The 8,521-nt window shown below is 45.3% G+C and overlaps 1 pseudogene; it reads right to left on the reverse strand.

Moving 5' to 3' along the window:
• Positions 1 to 4,311: 4,311 nt before the first annotated feature.
• LOC140727148 (U2 spliceosomal RNA) lies at positions 4,312 to 4,487 on the reverse strand (annotated as a pseudogene).
• Between the last annotated feature and the right edge of the window lie 4,034 nt (positions 4,488 to 8,521).

Here is an 8,521-nt window from a genome sequence, read left to right on the forward strand (position 1 = left end):
TGCATCCTATCAATGTCCCGCTGTAACCTCTGACAGCCCTCCACACTATCCACAACACCTCCAACCTTTGTGTCATCGGCAAACTTACTAACCCATCCCTCCACTTCCTCATCCAGGTCATTTATAAAAATCACGAAGAGTAAGGGTCCCAGAACAGATCCCTGAGGCACACCATTGGTCACCGACCTCCATGCAGAATATGACCTGTCTACAACCACTCTTTGCCTTCTGTGGGCAAGCCAGTTCTGGATCCACAAAGCAATGTCCCCTTGGATCCCATGCCTCCTTACTTTCTCAATAAGCCTTGCATGGGGTGCCTTATCAAATGCCTTGCTGAAATCTGTATACACTACATCTACTACTCTTCCTTAATCAATGTGTTTAGTCACATCCTCAAAAAATTAAATAAGGCTCGTAAGGCACGACCTGCCCTTGACAAAGCCATGCTGACTATTTCTAATCATATTATACCTCTCCAAATGTTTATAAATCCTGCCTCTCAAGATCTTCTCCATCAACTTATCAACTACTGAAGTAAGACTCACCGGTCTATAATTTCCTGGGCTCTCTCTACTCCCTTTCTTGAATAAAAGAACAACATCTGCAACCCTCCGATCCTCAGGAACCTCTCCTGTTCCCATTGATGATGCAAAGTTCATCGCCAGAGGCTCAGCAATCTCCTCCCTTGCCTCCCACAGTAGCCTGGGGTACATTTCATCCAGTCCCGGCGACTTATCCAACTTGGTGCTTTCCAAAAGCTCCAGCACATCCTCTTTCTTAATAGCTACAGTGCACGCTCAAGCTTTTCAGTCCACTACAAGTCATCACTACAGTCACTGAGATCCTTTTCCATAGTGAATACTGAAGTAAAATATTCATTAAGTACCTCTGCTATTTCCTCTGGTTGCATACAGACTTTCCCACTGTCACACTTGATAGGTCCTATTCTTTCACGACTTATCCTCTTGCTCTTCATATACTTGTAGAATGCCTTGAGGTCTTCCTTAATCCTGCCTGCCAAGTCCTTCTCATAGCCCCTTCTGGCTCTCCTAATTTCCTTCTTAAGGTCCTTCCTTGTATCCTTATAATCTTCTAGATTTCTAACATTACCTAGCTCTCTGAACCTTTTGTAAGCTTTTCTTTTCTTCTTGACTAGATTTACAACAGCCTTTGGACACCACGGTTCCTGCACCCTACCATAACTTCCCTGTTTCACTGGAACATACCTATGCAGAACTCCACACAAATATCCCCTGAACATTTACCACGTTTCTTCAGTACCTTTCCCTGAGAACATCTGTTACCAATTTAAGCTTCTGAGTTCCTGCCTGATAGCCTCATAATTCCCCTTACTCCAATTAAGCACTTTGCTAATTTGTCTGTTCCTATCTCTCTCCAATGCTATTGTAAAGGAGATAGAATTATGATCACTATCTCTAAAATGCTCTCCCACTGAGATATCTGACACTTGACGAGGTTAATTTCCCAATACCAAATCAAGTACAGTCTCTCCTCTTGTAGGCTTATCTACATATTGTGTCAAGAAACCTTCCTGAACACACCTAACAAATTCCACCCCATCTAAACCCCTTGCTCTAGGGAGATGCTAATCGACATTTGGGAAATTAAAATTTCCCACCACGACAACCCTGTTATTATTACACCTTCCCGGGATCTGTTTCCCTATCTGCTCCTCGATATCCCTGTTACCATTGGGCGGCCTATAAAAATCACCCAGTAGAGTTATTAACCCCTTCCTGTTCCTAACTTCCACCCACAGTGACTCTGTAGGCAATCCCTCCATGACGTCTACCTTTTCTGCAGCCATGACACTATCTTTGATCAACCTCTTTTGCCTTCCTTCCTGTCCTTTCTGAAACATCTAAAACCTGGCACTTGAAGTAAACATTACTGTCCCTGAGCCATCTAAGTCTCTGTAATGGCCACCACATCATAGCTCCAAATACTGATCCACACTCTAAACTCATCCGCTTTGTTCATGGTGCTTCTTGCATTAGAATAGATACATCTCAAACCGTTGGTTTGAGCACATCCCTTCTCCTTCACCTGCCTATCCTCCCTCACACACTGTCTCCAAGCTTTCTCTATTTGTGAGCCAACCTTCTCTTCCCCAGTCTCTTCAGTTTGGTTTCCACCCCCCAACGATTCTAATTTAAACTCTCCCCAGTAGCCTTAGCAAACCTCCCTGCCAGGATATTATCTCCCTGGGATTCAAGTGCAACCTATCCTTTTTGTACAGATCGCACCTGCCCCAAAAGAGGTCCCAATGATCCAGAAATCTGAATCCCTGCCCCCTGCTCCAATCCCTCAGCCACGCATTTATCCTCCACCTCATTCTATTCCTATACTTACTGTCACATGGCACAGGCAGTAATCCCAAGATGCCTACCTTTGCGGTCCTGCTTCTCAAATTCCTTCCTAATTCCCTGTAGTCTGTTTTCAGGACCTTTTCCCTTTACCTACCCATGTCATTGGTACCAATATGTACCACGACATCTGGCTGTTCTCCCTCCCACTGCAGGATATTGTGTACACAATCTGAAACATCCTGGACCCTGGCACTGGGATGTTTAATGGTTAAATATTTTTAAGGAAAACTGTACACATTGAGCCTTTGATGATGGGTCATCAATCTGATAGACACTGCTTGCACTGACTGAGTATTTTGAGCATTTTCCTCCCTTTTCTATCACATAGCAGCTGCAGTTTCTTAAATGGATCCTGTGGTTTGGTCTTGAGCAGCTTCCTTACTTCTCATTTAACTTATTGATCACCCTCTGTGAAATCAAATATCTCTTCCTGACAGATTATATACTGTCCACCCTTCACAGATGTGAGCCTCTTATTTTGCTGCTTAGATATTTCCAGAAGCACTGTTAAAATTACGCCCCACAATTTAAAAATTAACCTCAACACACCTCAAAGCTATACTTCCCACCTCGTCTCCTGGAAAAGTGCCATTCCCTTTTCCCCAGTTCCTTCCTCTCCGCCGCATCTGTTCCCAGGATGAGCCTTTAATTTCCAGGGTCCTCTTTCCTCAAAGAATGGGATTTCCCGTCCTCCATTATTGATGCTGCTCCCACCCACATCTCCTCCATTTCCCAGACATCTGTGCTCACCCCATCTTCCTTTTGCCTAGCCTGAACAGGGTCAAGTTTCTCTTGTCCTCCCCATCCACCCCATGAGCCTCTGCATCTAAAACACCATTCGCTGCAACCCCCTCCATCTTCACAACAGAACCCTACCACCAAACACATCTTTATCTCACCCCCCCCCCCCGCCCCACTCTCCAACTTATGCAGGGATTGCTCCCTCTATAATTCCCTTGTCCATTCGTTTCCTCTCCACTGATCTCCCTTCCGGCACTTATCCATGCGAACGACAGAAGTGCTACACCTGCCCATTCACCTCCTCCCTCACCTCCATTCAGGGCCCCAAACAATCCTCACAGGCGAGGCAAAACTTCAGCTGCGAATCTATTCGGTGCTCCTAGTATAGCCTCCTCTACATTGATCAAACCCGACGAAGAAAAGCATATGTCTGCAAAAAGCGGAATTTCCTGGCGGCTAACCATTTCAATTCCTCTCCCCGTTCTGACATGTCAGTCTGTGGCCTCCTCTACAATGAGGCTGCTCTCAAGTTGGAGGAGCAATACCTCATTCATTTAAGGTAGCTTCCAACTTGATGGTATGAACATCGATATCTCCAACTTCCAGTCATTATTCCTTCATCTGCCTTCCCTCTTCTTCATGTCTCCACTCTGGCCTCTTCTCCTCACCTGCCTATCACCTCCCCCGGTGCACTTCCTCCTTCCCTTTCTCCCATGGTCCGCTCACCTCTCCTATCCGATTCCAACTTATTTAGCCCTTTACATTTCCCATTTATCACCTCCCTGATTCATCCCCCACCCCTGCCCCATCCACCTGGCTTCACCTATCACTTGTTCTCCTCCATTAACCCCACCTTTGCTTCCCCCTTTCCTTTCTGGCCCTGATGAAGTCTCAGCCAAGACATCGACTGTTTATTCCCCTCCATAGATTGTTCCTACAAAGCCAAAAGACTCCATTTTCAAAGCAATGAGCTTTATATTTTGTAACTATCTCACCAACTGGAAGCCAGACTCCTTATTAACATAATAAAGCTCCCAGTGGACACAAGAGACTACAGATAATGTATTCTGGACAAACAAGTCGCTGGAGGAACAGTTTACACTAGGCCAAAACGCAATAGCTACCGTGGAAACAAATAAATACATCGCCCTTTAAACTGGTTTAGTTCAGTTTCCCCAAAGGGAAGTGCACCATTTCCATTACTGTAATAGCAGGTTGATGCTTGGAGAGGACAGAGCAAGCTCCTAGCCCAACTGCCTGTTCCAAAAATCAGTTTAATACATGGTCCACAAGTAAGGTACGTACCAAATATTAAACTGGGAAGAACAGAGTTTTTTTTTAAATCAAAATAGACTTTATTCAAAAATAAAATTATATACAATAAACCATTCAATGACTTTCAATTCTTTACAATTATTTCCATTACTGTCTTACATTTCCACACATTTGCCACCCAGGTGGCACTCTGTTATTCCATATTTACATACACTTGTTTAGGGGTATACACCCCGCCCCCCCCACCCCTCAACTCCCGCGGGAGAAGAACCCTAGACTGTGGTCCTTCCCCACCGGGCCCTTGCGGTGGCTGCAACAAGTTTGAGTGTGTTCCTCAGCACGTACTCCTGCAGCCGAGAATGTGCCAGTCGGCAGCATTCCCCCACGGACATCTCCGCGTGCTGGTAGACCATCAAGTTTCGGGCCGACCACAGAGCATCTTTCACTGAGTTGATTATCTGCCAGCAGCACCGGGTGTTTGTCTCGGTGTGCGTCCCCAGGAACAGCCCGTAGATCAGAGAGTCCTCTGTTACGCAGCTGCTGGGGATGAACCTCGACACTGCCCCTTCCATCCTCCTCCACACCTTCTCCGCGAACCCACAGTGTGCAAAGAGGTGGGTCACCGACTCCTCCTCACTGCAGTCCTCCCGTGGGCGGAGGGGTGTGGAGGCGACGTTCCTGGCATACAGGAGGGATTGGACTGGGAGGGCCCCTCTCACCGCCAGCCAGGCGAGGTCTTGGTGCCTGTTGGTGAGGTCTGGCGATGAGGCATTTTGCCAGGGTCTGCTCAGGGAACCACCCCACTGTGTCCATCACGTCCTTCTCCTGCAGTGCCTGCAGGACCTTACGTGCTGACCACTGCCTGATGGCCCTGTGGTCAAAAGCATTGACCTGAAAGAACTTCTCTACGAAGGACAGGTATGGCAGCAATGACCAGCTGACAGGGGTGTTGCACGGGAAAGGGGCCAGACCCATCCTTCGTAGCCAGGGCGACAGGTAGAACCTGGGAACCTGGGTACTTGGTGCCCACGTACCTGGGATCCACACACAACCTGATGCAGCCACACACAAAGCTGGTCATCAGGGTGAGGGCGACATTGGGGACGTTTTTGCCCTCGTTGTCCAGGGACTTGTGCATGGTGGTCTGTCTGACCCACTCCATCTTGGATGGAATCTGAAGACGGCTCAGGTGATTTCCGAGCTGAAGGAGCAGGGGACTGGCCACACCTGCGCCAAGTACAGCAGCCCTGAGAGCACCTCACACCTGATGACCAGGTTCTTGCCCGCTATCGATAGGGAGCGCCCTCCCCACAGTCCCAGTTTCTGTTTGACCTTGGCAGTCCGCTCCTGCCAGTTCTTGTTGCACGCCTCAGCCCCTCCAAACCAGATCCCCAACACCTTCAGGTGATCAGACCTGATGGTGAAGGGGACGCTGGATCGGTCGGGCCAGTTGCCGAAGAGCATGGCTTCGCTTTTCATGTGGTTGACCCTGGCCCCCAACGCCTGCTTGAACTGTTCGCAGATGCTGATCAGCCTGCGAACTGACCTCAGATCAGAGCAGAAGACGGTGATGTCGTCCATGTAGAGGCTACACTTGATCTGAGCCAAAAGGCTGAGAAGCGATATCTTATTTATCAGGATATTTCAGGAACCTGTTTATCCTTACTCTTTTATATCAAGCTGACCACTGCAAGGGACCTATTTCTACCGCAACTTTTATGCCTGTTTATCAATTCGATGCTTTTCTTATTTTAGTTGATAGATGTTGCATTTCCCTCTTTTCAATGAAACTTTTTATATGTAAGATTATTGATATTCTGCCAATCAGATGAGAAAGTGGTGTATTAGTCTGCACGTACACCACTGTCACAGTCTTTATGAAGGGTCCTGGCTGGAAATTTTATCTGTTTAGCTCCCTCTGTAGATTTTCCAGAGTTCCTCCAACAGTTTGTGTATGTTGCACAGGATTTCCAGGATCTGCAGAATCTCTTATGTTTTGTCTCATGAATTGGCATAGGAGGTTCTGATGTACCTGAGAGATGCTACATAACCGCAGGTTCTTGGTTTCTCAATGGTAATCCATGTAACTTAAAGGCACCTTCGTGGCTCCAAGTTAATCAGTCTCTGAGGACCATCTCTGCAACAAGCAAAGATGTAGGATCTTTCATTTGTGAAATCACTCTTGTGCCCCTAGGACCTTCTCCAAAGCCAGAGCACATCTTCCTTTGAAAATTGCTCACAATATTCCAGACGAGTTCTGACCAGTGCCTTGTAAAGCCTCAGCAGTTCATCCTTGCTTTTATGTTTTAGTCCTCTCAGAATTAATGCTATCACTGTCCTCTTCCTATAACACTTCAGCCTCCACATCCTTCTCCCTGGTGAATAGTCATAGAGCACTACAACACAGAAAAATGCTCTTCAGCCCAATGAGTATTCATTTAAAATCTTACTTATTTCCCCTGGCTGTACAAATAAGTTACACTTTGATCTTTGTTCTCTTACTTCGAATATATTTATAAAAAGTATAGATTCTCTTTAATCCTACCTTCCAAAATAATTTCATGGCCCCTTGTTGTCCTCCCTATTTTGACCTTAGTTTCTGTTATATCCCTAGAAACCAGCAGCTGACGTTTAGTTTCATTTCAATGTTCGAAGTGAATTTATTATTCAAATATATTTACAGTACATCTCCAAGTACTACTTGGAGATTCATTTTCTTGCAGGCATTCACAATAGAACAAAGAAGTACAACAGAGTCAGTGAGAAACTATATATAAAGACTAACAAGCAACCAAAATAAAGAAAACTGCGCAAACACAAATAGTAATAATAATATATCAATAAGTCACTGAGAACATGAGTTGTAGTGACCTTGAAAGTGAGTCCATAGGTCGTGTTCAGTGATCAGTTCAGTGTTGTGGTGAACAAAATTGTCCATGCTGTACATTGTTTCAAAGTACACGTGGTAAACAAAGCTAATCTTTAAACCGTGCAACAAGCCAATCACACAATAAATGGACAATTAAACTGACAGGCAAATGGAAGGTCAGGGTTACTCATTATAAATTTGTTCATGATACAAAGCTTGGCATTATTGGGGGTTGAGGGTAATGTCAGCAGTTCAACAGGTTAGGCTTTTGTATTTGAACTCAATGACTAGGGTTCAATCCTGACTCTGGATGCTTTTCAAATAGAGTTTGTACGCTCGCTGTCTGACCATGTGGGTGTCCCAGGTGCTCCTGTTTGCTGCTACATCAAAACAAATGCTGATTGGTAGGTATATTGGCAACTGTAAATTGTTATAAGGTGATGGGAGAGAAATAAAGGTGGAGTTATGGGCATGTGAGTAAGAATTAGAAACAAGATGGGGAAGTTTGATTGACGGGATTGCTGAGACAGCTGAAGAACAGTAAATGGACCGAATGACCTCCTCCTATGCAGTAATGGAATATGAGATTGCAGAAGGATATAGGCAGGCTGGCTGAATAGGCAGATTGAATTTATTGCCGAGAATTTTGAAGTGAAGCATTTCTGTCTGAAGAATTTGCAGATGACACCAAGATTGAGGATGTAGTTTACAGTGAGGAAGGTGAACAACTCTTGCAGCGGGATCTGGACCAGCTGGGAAAATGGGCAGGTGCTGCACTTTGGGAAGACAAACCAGTGTGGGATTTACACACTGAATGGTAGGGCACAGAGACATATGGGAATACAGGTCCAGTATTGCTTGAAAGGTGCATCACGGACAGATAGAGTTGCAAAGAGAGCTTTAGGCTCATTGGCCTTCATAAATTAGAGTACTGAGTACACAAGTTGGGATGCTATGGTGAAGTTGTATAAAACATTGACGTGTCCAAATTTGAACAATTGTGAGCTGTTCTTGTCACCTACCTACAGAAAAGAAAACATAAATAAGATTGAAATAGTGTGGAGATAATATACAAGGATGTACCTGAGTTATATGGAAAGGTTGAATAGGTTAGGATTTTATTCCCTCGAGCGTAGGAGAATGAGGGGAGATTGAATAGAAGGATATCGATTGGATAAATGCAAGCAGGTCATAGATTAAGGGTGAAAGATGAAATATTTAAGGGGAATCTGAGGGGGATCTTCTT

This window comes from Hemitrygon akajei, chromosome 4 (assembly GCF_048418815.1).
Source record: "Hemitrygon akajei chromosome 4, sHemAka1.3, whole genome shotgun sequence".
NCBI classification, from domain to species: domain Eukaryota; kingdom Metazoa; phylum Chordata; class Chondrichthyes; order Myliobatiformes; family Dasyatidae; genus Hemitrygon; species Hemitrygon akajei.